Consider the following 24,428-nt stretch of genomic DNA (forward strand, 5'->3'; position numbering starts at 1 on the left):
AACCCCTGTACTTTACATCCTGCCCAAGATCCATAAAAATCTAGAGAAACCCCCAGGTCGTCCCATAGTATCAGGATGCGACTCCGTCTTTCAGCCAGCTGCCATCCTTCTAGACAAACTGTTACGCCCTTATGCCCAGTTAGGGAAATCTTTCATCCTGGATACTACAGACTTCATTAATAAGACTAAAGGTCTGGACATCCACGGAACTGACTCAATTCTGGTTACCATGGATGTCTCTAGCTTATATACTAATATTCCCACGGAAGATGGTATTCGGACCGTCATGGAGGTCCTGGCTCAACACCAGGAATACTCACCCAAGGAGAACCTGTTTATCCAAGACCTATTCAATTTTGTTTTGAGGAATAACTATTTTTTGTTTGAAGACGACTTTTTTCTACAGATAGCAGGGACCGCAATGGGATGCAATGTGGCACCGACATTTGCGGTTATCTATATGAACGCCTTTGAGGAACAATTTGTTTATACCCACCCACTATTCGACAAATGTGTAAAAATTTGGTTACGGTATATTGATGATATTTTCTGTTTGTGGCAGGGATCACCAGAAGACCTACAGAGCTTCCATGGGGACTTGAACACAGCGGTGGGATCCATTGCTCTCTCTCTTGAGACTAGCCAAACTGGAATTCCGTTCCTCGACGTCCTCCTCCTGGTAGAAAACAGCCACCTACATTACGATCTGTTCACAAAACCCACAGACAGAAATTCCCTCTTATTATACGAAAGCTACCACCCACCAGGTTTAATCAACTCACTTCCACTTTCACAACTAATGAGGGTAAAAAGAATAGTCTCTAACCCCACAACTGCGGAAAAAAGACTCACAGAAATGAATCATAAATTCGCAGCTCGTGGTTTTCCAGCACAAATACTGAAAAGTCACACAGAGCGTGTTAGTGATATAAAGAGAGACGAACTACTAAAACCTAAAACCAGATTCGGTACGAAACAGGACGGTAGAATTCCCTGTGTAACAACCTACTCCACCTGGAGTACCTCTATCAAAAAAATCATATACAAACATTGGCAGATCCTACAAAGGAGCATTCCCAGTATTTTTCACTCCAAACCCCTGATGTCCTACAAACGCGCACCCATCATCCGTGACCAGTTAGTGAGATCCGACCTTGGATCCGCAAAAATGGATGCACAACGCACCATCATGGGATCCCCCAACCAGGGCACTTACCCCTGTTTGGGGTGTGCGCAGTGTGGCAATGTCACAAAGGGTAACTCTTTCACCCACCCCTCATCAGGGAAAAAGTACTATATAAAGGGCCATTTCTCGTGTATGACAAACTATGTCATCTATCTCATCAAATGCCCTTGCGGCCTGGGATATGTAGGCGAGACTACACAAAAAATAAAAGACAGGATTAGTCAACATAAGTCCAACATTCGCACCAACAAGAAAGAGGCCCCCCTAGGAACACAAACATACGCCCAGCCAACTACGTTTCCAGGTAATTGATTGGGTCCCCACCCCCAGGAGAGGGGGGAATCGTGACGAGACGCTACACTTGAGAGAAATGCAATGGATCCGCCGTCTGGGGACGTTGGGCCCAGGAGGTCTAAACAAGGATTATAAATATGCTTAAAATGGCTCAGTTCCATGAATGTTTAACTCATATGCTTTTTCGTATTTCTCTCCAATAGGATCTTCACCCACAACGCATCCCTATGGGCCCACATAGAACGTCCACTATAGACTACCACTCACCAACCTCCATAGTTCAACTCATATATCACTACCTTTGGGTATAGTATGCCTATAGATGTAGTTATAGAATGAAAATGTATATGTCTGATATGCAAAAACCTGCGGCACCTCAGAGACTGCGCCTCACACTGACCGTCTTGCTGAAATCATGTATACTCATGTGAAGCCATATTCATATATCCCTACCATAGTGGACCTAGCCCCCCTATTTCGTCTGAGTACCAAAATGACAATAGGGAACCTCATGCTATTGCCTGACATGCGCCACCCCCTCTTTCCCACTCGAGTGCCAGGAATCAAGATGGCGCCGCGGAGACAGGGTAGTACTGCGCATGCGCCAGGTCTTTACCAGCCTGAAGCCCGCTCGCTCCTCCCTCATGGGGGCCGGCCACATCACAGGGAACCTCACGATATTGCCTAAACATGCGCCACCCCCTCTTTCCCACTCGAGTGCCAGGAATCAAGATGGCGCCGCGGAGACAGGGTAATATTGCGCATGCGCCAGGTCCTTACCAGCCTGAAGCCCGCTCGCTCCTCCCTTACGGGGGCCGGCCACGTCACTTGGACCCACCCCCCATGTGCCGGCAACGGCCGGATATCCGACCTGGCTTCTGGTTAAATACACCGCGGCGTGCACCACAGTTCCCGCACGCCGTGGATACACACAGACCGGCCATCCAGGTATGTAACCTTGTTCCTGAGTAAGTCGGTTTACAGGAACATAACACCTATGTTTGCTCACCATGTGCTACAACTAGATGACATGCACCACGGAGAGGTTTTGACGGTCCTCCCTCGTGCCACAGGTTCTTGCTCTCTTACATTGCATTGGATTGTATATGCTATCCTCCTCCCCTGGGTGTCCATAAGGGTGTAGTGTGAGACCATACAACCTGGGCGTTCCCCATGACTATGGACCCGCTGGTCACCCTGGTCAGCTTACACGGTACAACTCTCATGTATTTAACCTGCCATTATTGCCACTTTGTATGGTTCCCTTCACCCAAATTAGGCTCTTTGTATCCCCTGCTCTAATCATGTTCTATCTAAACCGTGCTCTAATCATGTCGTCTTCAAATCATGCCTTATTCCCCATGAATTGTGATTTCTCATGAATTTTACTCTAATCATGTTAAGTTTTGATACCGATGCACTACAACTCCCATCCCCCTTTTTTTAATGAATTGATGTATGTGGGCTCCTCATGTATAGGTATAACCATGAAGGATAGTTGTCCGCAACGATGGCCACCCTGAAGTAGACTATTTAAATCAATGTAGAACCAACATGTGTCTAACATGCGTCCTTATTGATGTTGTTTTTGATGCTCGTATTCCACCGCTCTTCCTCGTATTCAATGTGAAACCTCACATCTGGGCCCCATGCATCCGTTGCTGCATAGAGGAGCCATCATTCACAGCGGTGTCTACCATCAAAACATGAATCATGCATGTAATTAATATGAAGTCAGTAGTCCCTTGGACGATATGAATTATGAATGATTTATTGAAACAATAGTTGAATCACGGATGAAATTCCCATCTATCAAGGAGCAGTAATTGAGATATATACAGTCATGTGAAAAAATTAGGACACCCTTTGAAAGCATGTGGTTTTTTGTAACATTTTTAATAAATGGTTATTTCATCTCTGTTTCAACAATACAGAGAGATTAAAGTAATCCAACTAAACAAAGAAAACTGAAGAAAAGTCTTTTCAAGATCTTCTGTAAATGTCATTCTACAAAAATGCCTATTCTAACTGAGGAAAAAGATAGGACACCCTCACATGTATTCCCTCTTAAATTGGCTCAGATCTCACACAGGTATATCACACCAGGTGCACATAATTAGTAGATCGTTACTCTGCATGTTGAATGAGGCTTGCCCTATTTAAACCTCAGACATTTAGTTTGGTGTGCTCCTGACTGTTGAAGTGAGAGTGAGCACCATGGTGAGAGCAAAAGAGCTGTCAGAGGACTTCAGAAAAAAGATTGTAGCAGCCTATGAGTCTGGGAAGGGATTTAAAAAGATCTCAAAAGATTTTGAAATCAGCCATTCCACTGTCCGGAAGATAGTCTACAAGTGGAGGGCTTTCAAAACAACTGCCAACATGCCCAGGACTGGTCGCCCCAGCAAGTTCACCCCAAGAGCAGACCGCAAGATGCTAAAAGAGGTATCCAAAAACCCTAAAGTGTCATCTCGAGAACTACAGCAGGCTCTGGCTACTGTTGATGTAGAAGTACATGCCTCTACAATCAGAAAGAGACCGTACAAGTTTAACTTGCATGGGAGGTGTGCAAGGAGGAAACCTTTGCTTTCCAAGAGAAACATCGAGGCCAGACTGACATTTGCTAGCGATAAAGTTGACAAAGACCAGGACTTCTGGAATAATGTTCTTTGGACAGATGAGTCCAAAATTGAATTATTTGGACACAACAGCAGAGGACATGTTTGGCGTAAACCAAACACAGCATTCCAAGAAAAGAACCTCATACCAACTGTGAAGCATGGAGGTGGAAGTGTCATGGTTTGGGGCTGCTTTGCTGCAGCAGGACCTGGTCAGCTCACCATCATAGAATCCACGATGAATTCTACTGTGTATCAGAAGGTGCTTGAAGAACATGTGAGACCATCAGTTAGAAAATTAAAGCTGAAGCGGAACTGGACCATGCAACATGACAATGACCCAAAACATACTAGTAAATCAACCAAAGATTGGCTGAAAAAGAAGAAATGGAGAGTCCTGGAATGGCCAAGTCAAAGTCCAGATTTGAATCCCATTGAGATGCTGTGGGGTGACTTGAAAAGGGCTGTACGTGCAAGAAACCCCTCAAACATCTCACAGCTGAAAAAGTTCTGCATTGAGGAGTGGGGTAAAATTTCCTCAGACCGATGTCGAAGACTGGTAGATGGCTACAAGAACCGTCTCACTGCAGTTATTTCAGCCAAAGGAGGTAACACTCGCTATTAGGGGCAAGGGTGTCCTATCTTTTTCCTCAGTTAGAATAGGCATTTTTGTAGAATGACATTTACAGAAGATCTTGAAAAGACTTTTCTTCAGTTTTCTTTGTTTAGTCGGATTACTTTAATCTCTCTGTATTGTTGAAACGGAGATGAAATAACCATTTATTAAAAATGTTACAAAAAACCACATGCTTTCAAAGGGTGTCCTAATTTTTTCACATGACTGTATATATATGTGTGTATATATATGAATTCCTATTGATGTGTATATGAATTTTTTCCGTTTTTAATTGTATTGTTCTGTGTTTATTTTTGCATTTATAGCTTGACAAAGGGCACCGAATGGGCCCGAAACGTTGCAGACAGCAATAAATGTCATAAAATAATTTGAGAATGTACCACTGGTAAATAAAGGTTGAATAATAAGCTACATCGGTGTGCTGTTTCTGAAAAACGTATTTAAAGCTATAATCTCACTCCGCGGGTGGAAGGAGGTTAACAGGAAACGAGCACCCACAAAAGCCGCTTAATTCAGATGTGTGCTGAGGTGTCACCACAACTAAGTTGGTTCTCCACGACTGTGTTGAGGGACTGCCTTCACCTTGGCATTTAATGGGCTGGTCCCCAACCCTAGTGGTGACATACCTTAGGTACTCAATGTCTTCCTGAACAGGTGATACTTTCTCAGCTTCAGCTCCAAGTTATCCTGCTCCAGCAATGTGAGCACCAAGTCCAGTCTCTGCAGGTGCAGCTTCCATAGACATAACTCCTTCAGATGGTCTTCTCACAGTTTTTTCAGTGACCAGGACCTGGCAATAATGACCAAGCTGGAAAAGTACAAGTGCCCGGTACAGTGCAGGCACTGAGAGGCCTATAGGCGACATAAAACCGAGGGCTGCCGTCCTTCTTCACTAACGCAGTGTGGGACGTCCAAGGGCTCTTACTCTACATGTTGTTGTGACTGTTCATCATTGTCTTCAGCAGCACTTTTACCTGGCAGAGTGAGATGGAGGATAGATGTGGTAGTCATGTTCTCGGACGAGTCTGGTGACACTGGTCGTAATCCTGTGTTCTATGGTTTGAGTCCATCTAAAGTGACCTTTGGTACAGGAGATGGTGTTGGGGTGCTTCTTCAGCATATCTGCTACTTCTGTCAGCTCACTTACCAACACCTCAGCACGTAGCTGTACTTCTCTAACAAGATGTTTCTGCAATAGACGGGATACTACCAGGGGTCTCTTATACAGGTGTCATGAGAGTTTTTAGAGTTTTTGTCGTGACGCCAGTTGCATTTCACCAACGAGGGACTAGGTAGGTCCCCCTATTTAGAAGGTGGTGATGGATGTCACGGAACCATGAACCAGACGTACAACAAGAGATAAGTGAAAATAAGAAGGCTTTATTGAAAATAAAGCTGTAAAGCAAAAGTCCAAACGGATGGTGAAACCGAGCAGAGTCTTTGCGAAGCCAGAGGTCAGGAACCAGAAGGGTAGTCAGACGAAGCCAGGATCAGGAACCAGCAGGGTAGTCAGACGAAGCCAGGATCAGGAACCAGCAGGGTAGTCAGACGAAGCCAGGATCAGGAACCAGCAGGGTAGTCAGACGAAGCCAGGATCAGGAACCAGAAGCAGCAGCAGTCTAGAAGCATGTGAACACAGGAGGACCAAGCAAGGAACTGAAGCTACAGACCTCCTATATATATGAGCTAGGCATCCAGCTCCTCCCAGGGGAAGGAGGAGCCGCAGGGTGGAAGGCTACAAGAAACCCAGAACCCAAGATGGCCGCCAGCACATGTCAAACGAAGGAGAGCAGCAAGCAGGTAAGACCATGACAATGGAACCCTGGTGTAGGAATGCCAAAGTGGTGTGAGGGTTGCCTAGAGTGTCCCTTTAGGTGCGGCTTTTGCACTTGTTACGGTGCTCCTACCTGGATATCCGGAACCCGCAGCAGTGCAAATAGGGTTAACTGTCAAAGGATTGGAGTAGAAATGATTGGAGTCCAGACTTGTATTAACGTCGAAACAGCTTTACTTGGCATAAACTTTCATCAGGGAACAATCTTCCAACTTTGTCTTGGTCTTCAGCAGATTTTGGCTTAACTTCTGACAGGCAAACCCAATCAGCTCTTCTACATCTGTACTCATTCAGCTCTGCTATATCTGTACTCATTCGGCTCTGCTATGCTGGCTGGATTAAATAGGAACTTTTCCTTTTGCTTTCTGATGCAACTTACCTTTCTGTAGTCTGACTCTGTCTTTATCTTGACCTATATCTTTATCTTTGTCTTTATCCAGGAAATCTTTCTTCCTGACTTTGGAGGCACTCAGCTTAGGCCTCTGGGCCCAACAGAGCAGGCAGGCTCCGCTGGCTGGCACACAGCCTTCCCCCTGGCAGGGGCTGCTCTGAGGCTAACCTCTGCAGGCTGGTCCAGGAGGGGCCTGCTGCTTCTCGTCCAGGAGGGGCCTGCTGCTTCTCGTCCAGGAGGGCCCTGCTGCTTCTCGTCCAGGAGGGGCCTGCTGCTTCCCCATACAGGGGCTCCTCCTTCTCTAGAGAGGGCTAGAATGGAGAGGAAGTTCCACTCTAGGAAAACTAGCTCTGCTTTAGATGCCGCCATCTGCTGGTAGACCAGGTACATTACATGTGAACATAACCTTTGCACAGAAATAGAGATACACACGGTGCAGGACATGGTAATAAATGCATATGATGACACAGGATCAACCATAAGAGGTAGTGAGGGTGCAAAAAGGTGGTAATGCTCCCTAGCGGGGCATTACACTTCCCCAAGGTCTCTGATAGCTGATGTGACTGTGTTCCCTGCTTTGTCTATGTCCACAACCCTGCAGTTACATGATCCTCCAGGACCGTAAACACTTAGGACAAGGCTTTGTGACTTTCCAGCGCTTGTCCTGCTTGCACAGAGTGACTCTGTCCCGCTGCAGCATCAGATCTCCTCACACGGAGACACCTTTCAGTTGTCGACAGACATCAGGACTTCATGCCCCATGGGCTCTCCACGTGACCAGAGGAGGTGACAGATGACTCGATTTTGGATCTCCTGCTGTATTTCACACTGGTTCGGTGTTCTCTATGAGGCAACTACTGGTCGTGTCCTCCTGGCTCATCTTTTGGTAGCTGGACATCTGCTGGTCCGTGCGGCCATTTCGTCCTTCTGCCTCTTTCACCAGTCTATCCAGGGAGTCCTTTCGGTCTCCAGACACATGTCCTTATCTGTCACCATCTTTGTTCGGTTGCATTTGCTTCTATGTTTCCTACTTTCCATTCACGTCCTCCAGGACCCATGAGATATGGTCAGTAGTTCTTATTTTCTCTCCTGGGAGTAGTAGTCCTAGTCTTCATTACTTGAGACCATTACATTTTCCTTGCAGAAACACATCCTGTATGTTCGACAACACAGTCCTCCAGGCTTTCTGACCAGTATGATGGAGACATGAGTGGAATTCTCGATGGGACTACTTCTTTCCTCATAAACCTCCTGAATAGGATGAGTTTCCTGTAGATTGACTCTTGCAGGATGATGTCTTACTACTACTACAGCAGAGATAGCGCTTGTACCTTATCTCCTGACCCTCTTGCATTCCAAGTAAAGACCTTATCATGCATTGCCCCAACCCTCCCCCCACTGAGCCGCTCCCAACCCCCCTCATACCCGCAGCCAGACGGCCCCCCACTAAGCCCCTCCAGTCAGCCACCTCTTCTGGTCTATCAAATGCCTCCATGTAAGTGATATGTCAAGGGTGCAGAGAACGCGCCAGCGCTGCCGACATTCCAGTGTTCCAGACTTATAGAAGACAGGACACGTGGCAGCGCGTTCCCATCTGGACATCACATCTGCCTCCGGCCATAAAACATCCACATCATCACTGATGTCCCGCTCCATACCGGGCTCCATACCAAATGTTCGCGAACCGCGCGTTCGTGGCGGCCCCATGTTATTTCCTATCGGTTTGATGTATACAAATGTGCAGCGCTCCATGTTTTTTTTATCCTGCAGAGTCTATTAAAAAAAAAAAATTCTACCATGGAACTGTATGGAGAACGGATGCCACTGTACGGCATCAGTCTGAGGCATCTGGTAACGCAGACTTTTTTTCTATGCATTAAATGGATGTCAAAAATAGGATGTGAACCCAGTGTCAGAATAAGCCCCAGTACACAGCGGAGCAGCTTGGCGGAGAGAGGAGGCCGCCATGTACTGACAGAGCGCTGCCTGAACCTGGTGGTCAGGGGTGAGGACTGTGTCTCCCAAGGATCATTTTCTACTGGGAAATACAGGGCACAGTATAATACACTAGGATCTATATACTATAACGATATTAGCTCTACCCCCGAATAATAATACAATTAGGGGGTCATTTATTATATAGAAATACGTCTATTCTAGGATCAGGGTTGGGGTCTGCATATTTTTCCCGCTCATGCCAGGTCTAGAAAAGGATGGCGTGGGCAGGGAAGGGGATACAGTTATGGCCATCCAGATATTGGATACCACCACCATACAGTGACCGGATAACACCTCTGTACAGTGACCGGATAACACCTCTGTACAGTGACCGGATAACACCGCCATACAGTGACCGGATAACACCTCCGTACAGTGCCCGGATACCACCGCCATACAGTGCCCGGATAACACCGCCATACAGTGACCGGATAACACCTCCGTACAGTGCCCGGATACCACCGCCATACAGTGACCGGATAACACCTCTGTACAGTGACCGGATAACACCTCTGTACAGTGACCGGATAACACCACCATACCGTGACCGGATAAAAGGGTATAAGAGGGCACAGTACAGGTAATGACTAGGGGCACTGCACAGGGTGTGGCAAGAGGGCACAATGCAGGGTATAAGGGGGCACAGTATGGGGTGAGGGGCACAGTACGGGGTGGGGGGCACAGTCACATGACCCTGTGACATTAGAAGGTCCTTATGGTGAATGCGGTTCATACGCCACCATAATGAGAGGCGGAGGAGTGAGATAGGGGTGTGATTATGTGGCTAGAGACAAAAAATGTAGCCGTCGGCCAGTACAGGCCCCAAAAATTAGGCAATAGGCATTCACCTGACAGAAAAGGCCTTTTATGCCGCTGTATTTACATAAGAAAAGGATCATTCTTTGTTCTGGTGGTGGCGGATATGTGTGGGCTGGCATGAGGAAATTCAATTACACGTGGTCGTCACAGGTGTTAAATTCCTCTGAGATCCATGCCTCATTCATTTTTAAAAATGTGAGGTAGTCCCCACTGTCGTGAGCTAGGCGAGTGCGCTTAGCACAGGAACGTCCATTCAGACAGGACACTGTACGAGGGGCAAGCCAAATGGTGCCAGCTCTGGCCACAGGTCAAGCCTGCACACCCAGTAGTCCAGGGGTTCCTCGCTTCTCAGAGCGTCCACATCTGCCGTTAACCCGATGTAGTCGGACACCTGTCGGTCTAGGCGTTCCCTGAGGCTAGATCCGGAGCGCGCATGTCGATGGGTTGGCTGCAAGAATGATCTCATATCTGAAGTGACCAACACATCTTCAAACCGCCCTCATTTTGAAGGCGCGGAACGACTGGTACCCGCAAATGTTTCTCTGTGGGTGGAATCTCCTCTGCCAGCGCCCGCTACAGCAGAATGCAGCATCTCTCACAGCAAGGCCTGGAAATGCTGCATTCTGACAGCCCTCTGTGATGCTGGAAACATGTCCGCCATTTTGTGTTTGTACCGGGGGTCTAAGTACGTTGCCACCCAGTACAGGTCCTTGCCCTTTATGCTTTTTATACAGGGGTCCCTCTTCAAACACTGGAGCATGAAGGCCCCCATTTGCCCTAAACTGGAAGTGGTGGAGCGCCCTGGCTCCTGCTCACCGCTCAGGAGAATGTCGTCCTCGGTCTCCTCCCCCCATCCACAGACAACACCAGGGATCCCCGAAAAGTTTAAAGCCTGCTCTTCTTGCTCCTCCTCCTACCCCCAGGCACCATCCTCCTCTGACTCCTCTTCAGACTCCTGCTGACTTGTCTCAGATGGAGTCGCCCCCCTGGGAATTCAGCCATCATTGCGACTTCCTCATCCTCCTGCTCCTTGACGTCTTGATCAATGACATGACGCAATGCACGCTCCAGAAAGAAGGCGTAAGGTACAATGTCACTGATGGCGCCCTGGCTGCGACTGACCAGTTTGGTGATCTCATCAAATGGCCACAGAAGTCTGCATGCGTCGTGCATGAGCAGCCACTGGCGCGGTGAAAAGACACCAAGCTTCCCAGAACCTGTCCTGCCGCAGAGTTCGTACAGGTAGTCGTTAACGGCACGTTTCTCACTTGCCGCTGAACGTGGCCATATAGCTCCGGGATGCCCTTCTGGGAGAAATATTTCCTTCCGGGGATCTTCCATTGTGGTGTGCCAATGGCCACAAATTTTCTAAAGGCCTCCGAGTCCACCAGTTTATTTGGCAGTAGTTGGCGGGCTAGCAGTTCCGACAAGCTAGCGGTCAGCCGTTGGGCAAGAGGCATCATCATCTTTTTACGTTCGAACATTTGGGCCACGGAAGCCTGCCTTCTGCCAGATGAACGCAATGACGGCACGGTGAAAGGTGGAGTGGAGGAGAGAGGAGAAGAGGCAGGACGTGAAGCGCCGGGAGTGTGGCTTGTGGGTTCTGCCGGCGTTGCTCCCACTGGGCTCGGTGATGGGAGGCAAGGTGCCTTCTTAAGGCGGTCATCCCTAGGTGAGTGTTGGGCTTACCGCGACTTATGCGTTGACAGCACAGGCTGCAGATGGCAACACTATTGTCAGCAGCTGACACGTTAAATAAAGCCCACACTGTGGAGCCATGTGCCGGCATCCTAGGAGCGCCAGATGTGACCATGCATGGTGGATGGCTCGCTCCACATACATTAGCCGTCTGCTTTTTGCCTCCTGTGCAATGTAAGTTCTGCCTTCTTCTCCTTATCCTTATCCTCCCTCTCTGCTGCTCCATCTCTCCCTCTGAACTCCCCTCCTCTTCCTCTCTTGTGGGCACCCACGTGACGTCCATCGACACGTCATCATCGTCACCTTCACCACCACTAACATTAGAGATCTCGGAGTAGACAGCAACAGCGGGGACCTCCCTCCTTGGGCTGATCTGGGTACTGTCGTCAGACCGCTGGGTGGCGGCCGTTGATACCTCCTCTTCCTCATCCGATGCCAAGAATGGCTGCGCATCGGTAATGTCTGGGAATGGATGGAAAATAATTCCTCTGACTCGAGCGGAGGGTCTATGGTGGTGGTGGTGGTGTCTTTGGGGGTGCAGATACAGAGAATGAGGAGGGTGCTGATACAGAGGATGAGGAGGGTGCAGATACAGAGGATGAGGAGGGTGCAGAAGAGGAAGGCTGAGTGAGCCATATGTTCGCATGTTCGGCGAATCCAAACGAGCAAAGTTCGCTGCGAAACGACCGCCGGGCAAACCGCAAGGCCATCTTTAAGCACACGTCTCCTCTCATACATGCACATGACTACTCGATGCCTCCTTACAGATGAGGCATGACACACGTCTCCTCTCATATATGCACATGACTACTCGATGCCTCCTTACAGATGAGGCATGGCACACGTCTCCTCTCATACATGCACATGACTATTCGATGCCTCCTTACAGATGAGGCATGGCACACGTCTCCTCTCATACATGCACATGACTATTCGATGCCTCCTTACAGATGAGGCATGGCACACGTCTCCTCTCATACATGCACATGACTACTCAATGCCTCCTTACAGATGAGGCTTGGCACACGTCTCCTCTCATACATGCACATGACTACTCAATGCCTCCTTACAGATGAGGCTTGGCACACGTCTCCTCTCATACATGCACATGACTACTCGATGCCTCCTTATAGATGAGGCTTGGCACACGTCTCCTCTCATACATGCACATGACTATTCGATGCCTCCTTATAGATGAGGCTTGGCACACGTCTCCTCTCATACATGCACATGACTATTCGATGCCTCCTTATAGATGAGGCTTGGCACACGTCTCCTCTCATACATGCACATGACTACTCAATGCCTCCTTACAGATGAGGCTTGGCACACGTCTCCTCTCATACATGCACATGACTATTCGATGCCTCCTTACAGATGAGGCATGGCACACGTCTCCTCTCATACATGCACATGACTACTCAATGCCTCCTTACAGATGAGGCTTGGCACACGTCTCCTCTCATACATGCACATGACTACTCAATGCCTCCTTACAGATGAGGCTTGGCACACGTCTCCTCTCATACATGCACATGACTACTCGATGCCTCCTTATAGATGAGGCTTGGCACACGTCTCCTCTCATACATGCACATGACTATTCGATGCCTCCTTACAGATGAGGCATGGCACACGTCTCCTCTCATACATGCACATGACTACTCAATGCCTCCTTACAGATGAGGCTTGGCACACGTCTCCTCTCATACATGCACATGACTACTCGATGCCTCCTTATAGATGAGGCTTGGCACACGTCTCCTCTCATACATGCACATGACTATTCGATGCCTCCTTACAGATGAGGCATGACACACGTCTCCTCTCATACATGCACATGACTATTCGATGCCTCCTTACAGATGAGGCATGGCACACGTCTCCTCTCATACATGCACATGACTACTCAATGCCTCCTTATAGATGAGGCATGACACACGTCTCCTCTCATACATGCACATGACTATTCGATGCCTCCTTATAGATGAGGCATGACACACGTCTCCTCTCATACATGCACATGACTATTCGATGCCTCCTTATAGATGAGGCTTGGCACACGTCTCCTCTCATACATGCACATGACTATTCGATGCCTCCTTATAGATGAGGCTTGGCACACGTCTCCTCTCATACATGCACATGACTACTCAATGCCTCCTTACAGATGAGGCATGGCACACGTCTCCTCTCATACATGCACATGACTACTCAATGCCTCCTTACAGATGAGGCATGACACACGTCTCCTCTCATACATGCACTTGACTACTCGATGCCTCCTTATAGATGAGGCTTGGCACACGTCTCCTCTCATACATGCACATGACTACTCAATGCCTCCTTACAGATGAGGCTTGGCACACGTCTCCTCTCATACATGCACATGACTATTCGATGCCTCCTTACAGATGAGGCATGGCACACGTCTCCTCTCATACATGCACATGACTACTCAATGCCTCCTTACAGATGAGGCTTGGCACACGTCTCCTCTCATACATGCACATGACTACTCAATGCCTCCTTACAGATGAGGCTTGGCACACGTCTCCTCTCATACATGCACATGACTACTCGATGCCTCCTTATAGATGAGGCTTGGCACACGTCTCCTCTCATACATGCACATGACTATTCGATGCCTCCTTACAGATGAGGCATGGCACACGTCTCCTCTCATACATGCACATGACTACTCAATGCCTCCTTACAGATGAGGCTTGGCACACGTCTCCTCTCATACATGCACATGACTACTCGATGCCTCCTTATAGATGAGGCATGGCACACGTCTCCTCTCATACATGCACATGACTATTCGATGCCTCCTTACAGATGAGGCATGGCACACGTCTCCTCTCATACATGCACATGACTACTCAATGCCTCCTTATAGATGAGGCATGACACACGTCTCCTCTCATACATGCACATGACTATTCGATGCCTCCTTATAGATGAGGCATGACACACGTCTCCTCTCATACATGCACATGACTATTCGATGCCTCCTTATAGATGAGGCTTGGCACACGTCTCCTCTCATACATGCACATGACTATTCGATGCCTCCTTATAGATGAGGCTTGGCACACGTCTCCTCTCATACATGCACATGACTACTCAATGCCTCCTTACAGATGAGGCATGGCACACGTCTCCTCTCATACATGCACATGACTATTCGATGCCTCCTTACAGATGAGGCATGGCACACGTCTCCTCTCATACATGCACATGACTACTCAATGCCTCCTTACAGATGAGGCTTGGCACACGTCTCCTCTCATACATGCACATGACTACTCAATGCCTCCTTACAGATGAGGCTTGGCACACGTCTCCTCTCATACATGCACATGACTACTCGATGCCTCCTTATAGATGAGGCTTGGCACACGTCTCCTCTCATACATGCACATGACTATTCGATGCCTCCTTATAGATGAGGCTTGGCACACGTCTCCTCTCATACATGCACATGACTATTCGATGCCTCCTTATAGATGAGGCTTGGCACACGTCTCCTCTCATACATGCACATGACTACTCAATGCCTCCTTACAGATGAGGCATGGCACACGTCTCCTCTCATACATGCACATGACTATTCGATGCCTCCTTACAGATGAGGCATGGCACACGTCTCCTCTCATACATGCACATGACTACTCAATGCCTCCTTACAGATGAGGCTTGGCACACGTCTCCTCTCATACATGCACATGACTACTCAATGCCTCCTTACAGATGAGGCATGGCACACGTCTCCTCTCATACATGCACATGACTATTCGATGCCTCCTTATAGATGAGGCATGGCACACGTCTCCTCTCATACATGCACATGACTACTCGATGCCTCCTTACAGATGAGGCTTGGCACACGTCTCCTCTCATACATGCACATGACTACTCGATGCCTCCTTATAGATGAGGCTTGGCACACGTCTCCTCTCATACATGCACATGACTATTCGATGCCTCCTTACAGATGAGGCATGGCACACGTCTCCTCTCATACATGCACATGACTACTCAATGCCTCCTTACAGATGAGGCTTGGCACACGTCTCCTCTCATACATGCACATGACTACTCGATGCCTCCTTATAGATGAGGCTTGGCACACGTCTCCTCTCATACATGCACATGACTATTCGATGCCTCCTTACAGATGAGGCATGGCACACGTCTCCTCTCATACATGCACATGACTATTCGATGCCTCCTTACAGATGAGGCATGGCACACGTCTCCTCTCATACATGCACATGACTACTCGATGCCTCCTTACAGATGAGGCTTGGCACACGTCTCCTCTCATACATGCACATGACTACTCGATGCCTCCTTACAGATGAGGCATGGCACACGTCTCCTCTCATACATGCACATGACTACTCGATGCCTCCTTACAGATGAGGCATGGCACACGTCTCCTCTCATACATGCACATGACTACTCGATGCCTCCTTACAGATGAGGCTTGGCACACGTCTCCTCTCATACATGCACATGACTACTCGATGCCTCCTTACAGATGAGGCTTGGCACACGTCTCCTCTCATACATGCACATGACTACTCGATGCCTCCTTACAGATGAGGCATGGCACACGTCTCCTCTCATACATGCACATGACTACTCGATGCCTCCTTACAGATGAGGCTTGGCACACGTCTCCTCTCATACATGCACATGACTACTCAATGCCTCCTTACAGATGAGGCTTGGCACACGTCTCCTCTCATACATGCACATGACTATTCGATGCCTCCTTACAGATGAGGCTTGGCACACGTCTCCTCTCATACATGCACATGACTACTCGATGCCTCCTTACAGATGAGGCTTGGCACACGTCTCCTCTCATACATGCACATGACTACTCGATGCCTCCTTACAGATGAGGCTTGGCACACGTCTCCTCTCAAGTTACCCCCTAGTCTCCAATCTTGTGAGGGTGCTGACCAGAAGATGGCAGCGCGGCTGTGCAGATGCTTGTTATGCCTCGTCCGACCACTAGATGTCCTCAGTCATGCAGCAGTTAGGAATGCGATGAACTCTCTTTCCCACTAGATGGCAGCACATCATGGGCAGGGGCTGCTATGCTTCCCTCATCCACTAGAGGTCCCTGTTGTCCACAGTCCAGCACTTACTAAGTTCTCTTAACTATTTAATGGCTGCAGAGGTTTTCACCCTTTAGTGTCCAGTTTCGTTTCTGATGAGTTGTTTTCCTTCTTCATCTGATATGTGAGGGCACGGATTTATTCTTATAGCTCTAGCATCTTCTGCCGGCTGCACAATTCCATTAGATGTCTTTTCATCTCCAGTAAATATGACAATAACAGAGAGCTCAGCTTTTTCAGGATTTTTTTCTTTGGTCTTTATGTTGTTAAATCAGTCTGATAAGTATCTGCCCTGCTGTGGGGAAGAGGGGGCAAATATGGGGGAAAGAGGCCAAGAGGTGAGACAGAGAGGCGAATTTGGGGTGGTAAATACATGTGGATGCGGGGCAGTACATACAGGAGAGGTAGATGCGGGGCAGTACATACAGGGGAGGTGGATGCGGGGCAGTATATACAGGAGAGGTAGATGCAGGGCAGTACATACAGGAGAGGTGGATGCGGGGCAGTACATACAGGAGAGGTGGAAGCGGGGCAGTACATACAGGAGAGGTGGATGCGGGGCAGTACATACAGGAGAGGTGGATGCGGGGCAGTACATACAGGAGAGGTGGATGAGGGGCAGTACATACAGGAGAGGTGGATGAGGGGCAGTACATACAGGAGAGGTGGATGCGGGGCAGTACATACAGGAGAGGTGGATGCGGGGCAGTACATACAGGAGAGGTGGATGTGGGGCAGAACATACTGGAGCAGCGGATACGGGCAGTGCATACAGGAACAGGAGAGGTGGATGCGGGGCAGTACATACAGGAGAGATGGATGCGGGGCAGTACATACAGGAGAGGTGGATGAGGGGCAGTGCATACAGGAGAGGTGGAAGCGGGGCAGTACATACAGGACAGGTGGATGCGGGGCAGTACATACAGGAGAGGTGGAAGCGGGGCAGTACATACAGGAGAGATGGATGCGGGGCAGTACATACAGGGGAGATGGATGAGGGGCAGTACATACAGGGGAGGTGGATGCGGGGCAGTATATACAGGAGAGGTGGATGCAGGGCAGTACATACAGGAGAGGTGGATGCGGGGCAGTATATACAGGAGAGGTGGATGCGGGGCAGAACATACAGGAGAGGTGGAAGCGGGGCAGTATATACAGGAGAGGTGGAAGCGGGGCAGTACATACAGGGGAGATGGATGAGGGGCAGTACATACAGGAGAGGTGGATGCGGGGCAGTACATACAGGAGAGATGGATGAGGGGCAGTACATACAGGAGAGATAGATGCGGGGCAGTACATACAGGAGAGGTGGATGCAGGGCAGTACATACAGGAGAGGTGGATGCGGGGCAGTACATACAGGAGAGGTGGATGCAGGGCAGTACATACAGGAGAGATGGATGCGGGGCAGTACATACAGGAGAGATGGATGCGGGGCAGTACATACAGGAGAGGCGGATGCGGGGCAGTACATACAGGAGAGGTAGATGTGGGGCAGTACATACAGGAGACATGGATGCGGGGCAGTACATACAGGAGAGTTAGATGTGGGGCAGTATATACAGGAGAGGTGGATGCAGGGCAGTACATACAGGAGAGGTGGATGCAGGGCAGTACATACAGGAGAGGTGGATGCGGGGCAGTGCATACAGGAGAGGTAGATGCAGGGCAGTACATACAGGAGAGGTGGAAGCGGGGCAGTACATACAGGAGAGATGTATGCAGGGCAGTACATACAGGAGAGGTGGATGCGGGGCAGTATATACAGGAGAGATGGATGAGGGGCAGTACATACAGGAGAGATGGATGCAGGGCAGTACATAGAGGAGAGATGGATGCGGGGCAGTACATACAGGAGAGGTGGATGCAGGGCAGTACATACAGGAGGGGCGGATGAGGGGCAGTACATACAGGAGAGATGGATGAGGGGCAGTACATACAGGAGAGATAGATGCAGGGCAGTACATACAGGAGAGGTGGATGCGGGGCAGTATATACAGGAGGGGCGGATGCGGGGCAGTACATACAGGAGAGGTGGATGCGGGGCAGTACATACAGGAGAGGTGGATGCAGGGCAGTACATACAGGAGAGGTGGATGCAGGGCAGTACATACAGGAGAGGGGGATGCGGGGCAGTACATACAGGAGAGATAGATGCGGGGCAGTACATACAGGAGCGGTGGATGCAGGGCAGTACATACAGGAGAGGTGGATGCGGGGCAGTACATACAGGAGAGGTGGATGCAGGGCAGTACATACAGGAGAGATGGAAGCGGGGCAGTACATACAGGAGAGGTGGACTGCAGGGCAGTACATACAGGAGAGGTAGATGCGGGGCAGTACATACAGGAGAGGTGGATGCGGGGCAGTACATACAGGAGAGGTGGATGCGGGGCAGTACATACAGGAGAGGTGGATGCGGGGCAGTACATACAGGAGAGGTGGATGCGGGGCAGTACATACAGGAGAGGTGGATGCGGGGCAGTACATACAGGAGAGGCGGATGCAGGGCAGTACATACAGGAGCGGCGGATACGGGCAGTGCATACAGGAGAAGAGAATGTGGGGCAGAACATACTGGAGCAGCGGATACGGGCAGTGCATACAGGAACAGGAGAGGCAGATGCGGGGCAGTATATACAGGAGTGGCGGATGCGGGCAGTACATTCAGGAGAGGTGGATGCAGGGCAGTACATACAGGAGAGGCGGATGCGGGGCAGTACATACAGGAGAGGCGGATGAGGGGCAGTACATACAGGAGAGGTGGATGCGGAGCAGTATATACAGGAGAGGTGGATGCGGGGCAGTACATACAGGAGAGATGGATGAGGGGCAGTACATACAGGAGAGGTAGATGCGGGGCAGTACATACAGGACAGGTGGATGCGGGGCAGTACATACAGGAGAGGTGGATGCGGGGCAGAACATACAGGAGAGGTGGATGCGGGGCAGAACATACAGGAGAGGTGGATGCGGGGCAGTACATACAGGAGCAGCGAATACGGGCAGTACATACAGGGGAGATGGATGCGGGCCAGTGCATACAGGAGAGGTTAATGCGGGGCAGTACACGCAGTAGAGATGGATGCGGGGCAGTACACGCAGTAGAGATGGATGCGGGGCAGTACATAAAAAAGCAGCGGATACGGGCAGTACATACAGGAGAAGAGAATGTGGGGCAGAACATACTGGAGCAGCGGATACGGGCAGTGCATACAGGAACAGGAGAGGCAGATGCGGGGCAGTATATACAGGAGTGGCGGATGCGGGCAGTACATTCAGGAGAGGTGGATGCAGGGCAGTACATACAGGAGAGGCGGATGCGGGGCAGTACATACAGGAGAGGCGGATGAGGGGCAGTACATACAGGAGAGGCGGATGCGGGGCAGTACATATAGGAGAGGTTGATGCGGGGCAGTACATGCAGGAGAGATGGATGCGGGGCAGTACATAAAAAAGAAGCGGATACGGGCAGTGCATACAGGAGAGGCGGATGTGGGGCAGTACATTCAGGAGAGGTTGATGTGAGGCATAACATACAGGAGCAGCGGAAACAGGCAGTGCATACAGGAATAGGAGAGGCAGATGCGGGGCAGTATATACAGGAGTGGCGGATGCGGGCACTACATTCAGGAGAGGTGGATGCAGGGAAGTACATTCAGGAGAGGTGGATGCGGGGCGGTACATACAGGAGAGGCGGATGCGGGGCAGTACATACAGGAGAGGCGGATTCGGGGCAGTGCATATAGGAGAGGTTGATGCGGGGCAGTACATACAGGAGAGACGGATGCGGGGCAGTACATGCAGGAGAGATGGATGCGGGGCAGTACATAAAAAAGCTGCGGATACGGGCAGTGCATACAGGAGAGGTGGATGCGGGGCAGTACATAAAAAAGCAGCGGATACGGGCAGTACATACAGGAGAAGAAAATGTGGGGCAGAACATACTGGAGCAGCGGATACGGGCAGTGCATACAGGAACAGGAGAGGCAGATGCGGGGCAGTATATACAGGAGTGGCGGATACGGGCAGTGCATACAGGAACAGGAGAGGCAGATGCGAGGCAGTACATACAGGAGTGGCGGATGCGGGGCAGTACATTCAGGAGAGGCGGATGCAGGGCAGTACATACAGGAGAGGCGGATGCGGGGCAGTACATACAGGAGAGGTGGATGCGGGGCAGTACATACAGGAGAGGTGGATGCGGGGCAGTACATACAGGAGAGGCGGATGCGGGGCAGTACATACAGGAGAGGTGGATGCGGGGCAGTACATACAGGAGAGGCGGATGCGGGGCAGTACATACAGGAGAGGTTTATGCGGGGCAGTACATGCAGGATTGATGGATGCGGGGCAGTACATAAAAAAGCAGCGGATACGGGCAGTGCATACAGGAGAGGCGGATGTGAGGCATAACATACAGGAGAGGCGGATGGAGGGCAGTACATACAGGAGAGACGGATGCGGGGCAGTACATACAGGAGAGGTGGATGCAGGGCAGTACATACAGGAGAGGTGAATGCGGGGCAGTACATACAGGAGAGGTGGATGCGGGGCAGAACATACAGGAGCGGCGGATACAGGCAGTGCATACAGGAGAGGCGGATGTGAGGCATAACATACAGGAGAGGCGGATGCAGGGCAGTACATACAGGAGAGACGGATGCGGGGCAGTACATACAGGAGAGGCGGACGCAGGGCAGTACATACAGGAGAGGAGAATGCGGGGCAGAACATACAGGAGCAGCGGATACGGGCAGTGCATACAGGAGCAGCGGATACGGGCAGTACATACAGGAGAGGCGGATGCGGGGCAGTACATACAGGAGAGGCGGACGCAGGGCAGTACATACAGGAGAGGAGAATGCAGGGCAGAACATACAGGAGCAGCGGATACGGGCAGTGCATACAGGAACAGGAGAGGCAGATGCAGGGCAGTACATACAGGAGAGGTGGATGCGGGCAGTACATTCAGGAGAGGTGGATGCTGGGCAGTACATATAAAAGAGGTGGATGCGGGGCAGTACATGCAGGATAGATGGATGCGTGGCAGTACATGCAGGATAGGCGGATACGGGGCAGTAAATACAGGATAGGCGGATACGGGGCAGTACATACAGGAGAGGCGGATGCAGGGCAGTACATACAGGAGAGATGGATACGGGGCAGTACATACAGGAGAGGCGGATGCGGGGCAGTACATACAGGAGAGACGGATACGGGGCAGTACATACAGGAGAGGCTGATGCGGGGCAGTATATACAGGATAGATGGATACGGGCAGTACATACAGGAGAGATGGATGCGGGGCAGTAAATACAGGAGATGCGGATGCGGGGCAGTACATATAGGAGAGGCTGATACGGGGCAGTATATACAGGATAGATGGATATGGGCAGTACATACAGGAGAGGTGGATGCGGGGCAGTACATACAGGAGAGGTGGATGCGGGGCAGTAAATACAGGAGATGCGGATGCAGGGCAGTGCATACAGCAGGGGTGGATGCGGGGCAGTACATACAGGAGAGGAGGATGCAGGGTAGGACATACAGGAGAGGTGGATGCAGGGTAGTACATACAGGAGAGGAGGATGCGGGGCAGTACATACAGGAGAGGTGGATGTAGGGCAGGACTTACAGGAGAGGTGGATGCGGGGCAGTACATACAGGTGAGGCAGATGCGGGCAGTACATACAGGAGAGGCGGATGTTGGGTAGTACATACAGGAGGGGCATATGTGGGGCAGTACATACAGGAGAGGCGGATGCGGGGCAGTACATACAGGAGAGACGGATGACGGGCAGTACATACAGGTGAGGCAGATGCGGGCAGTACATACAGGAGAGATGGATGCGGGACAGTACATACAGGAGAGGTGGATGCAGGGTAGTACATACAGGAGAGGCGGATGTGGGACAGTCCATACAGGAGAGGTAGATGCGGGGCAGTACATACAGGAGAGGCGGATGCAGGGCAGTACATATAGGAGAGGCGGATGCGGGACAGTCCATACAGGAGAGGCGGATACAGGGCAGTACATATAGGAGAGATGGATGTTGGGCAGTACATACAGGAGCGGCGGATATGGGCAGTGCATACAGGAAAGGTGGATGTGGAGCAGGAGAGGCGGATGCGGGGCAGTACATTCAGTAGAGGCGAATGTGGGGCAGTACATACAGGAGAGGTGGATGCGGGGCAGTACATGCAGTAGAGGCGAATGTGGGGCAGTACATACAGGAGAGGTGGATGCGGGGCAGTACATATAGGAGAGGTGGTTGCGGGGCAGTACATACAGGATAGGTGGATGCGGGGCAGTACATACAGGAGAGGTGGATGCGGGGCAGTACATATAGGAGAGGTGGTTGCGGGGCAGTACATACAGGTTAGGTGGATGCGGGGCAGTACATACAGGAGAGGCGGATGCGGGGTTAGTACATACAGGAGGGGTGTATATGGGTCAGTACATACAGGAGGGGCGGATGCGGGGCAGTACATACAGGAGATACGGATACGGGCAGTGCATACAGCAGGGGTGGATGCGGGGCAGTACATACAGGAGAGGAGGATGTGGGGCAGTACATACAGGAGAGACTGATGAGGGGCAGTACATACAGGAGAGATGGATGCGGGGCAGTACATACAGGAGAGGAGGATGTGGGGCAGTACATACAGGAGAGACTGATGAGGGGCAGTACATACAGGAGAGATGGATGCGGGGCAGAACATACAGGAGAGGTGGATGCGGGGCAGAACATACAGGAGAGGCGGATGTGGGGCAGTACTTACAGGAGGGGCGGATGCGGAGCAGTACATAGAGGAGAGGGCGATGCGGGACAGACCATAAAGGAGGGGCGGATGCGGGGCAGTACATACAGAAGGGGCGGATTCAGGGCAGTACATACAGGAGAGACTGATGAGAGGCAGAACATACAGGAGAGGCGGATGCGGGGCAGAACATACAGGAGAGGTGGATGCGGGGCAGTACATACAGGAGGGGCGGATGCGGGGCAGTACATACAGGAGGGGCGGATGCGGGGCAGTACATACAGGAGGGGCGGATGCGGGGCAGTACATACAGGAGGGGCGGATGCGGGGCAGTACATACAGGAGGGGCGGATGCGGGGCAGTACATACAGGAGGGGCGGATGCGGGGCAGTACATACAGGAGGGGCGGATGCGGAGCAGTTCATAGAGGAGAGGGCGATGCGGGACAGAACATAAAGGAGGGGCGGATGCGGGGCAGTACATACAGGAGAGGCGGATGCGGGGCAGTACATACAGGAGAAGCAGATGCGGGGCATTACATACAGAAGAGGCCCTGGTTTGATGCCCTCAACCCTCTTTCTGTGCAGTGCACACCACATGGAGTATGTCAGCGGTGGCACTCGATACACTGGCAGATTTAATGGCCGATATATATATGTCCTCTAATGCACATTCTATACATTTTCCCAACCAAACATGACATGAAGCACAGAGACAGGAGGCTCAGGAATCCTCAGCCACTCAAACTCAGGCCTATTATGGAAGAAAGAGCAGGAGATGGATCTGCAGCTCTGGACACGAGAGAGGAAATACAGAAACCGCAACACATCTAATCCACAGCACATGACTCCAGACAGGGGGCACAGAGAGGAGAGAACACAACCCCGGGGGCACAGAGAAGAGAGAACACAACCCCGGGGGCACAGAGAGGAGAGAACACAACCCCGGGGGCACAGAGAGGAGAGAACACAACCCCGGGGGCACAGAGAGGAGAGAACACAACCCCGGGGGCACAGAGAAGAGAGAACACAACCCCGGGGGCACAGAGAGGAGA

Source organism: Bufo bufo, chromosome 2, assembly GCF_905171765.1.
Source record: "Bufo bufo chromosome 2, aBufBuf1.1, whole genome shotgun sequence".
Taxonomy (NCBI): domain Eukaryota; kingdom Metazoa; phylum Chordata; class Amphibia; order Anura; family Bufonidae; genus Bufo; species Bufo bufo.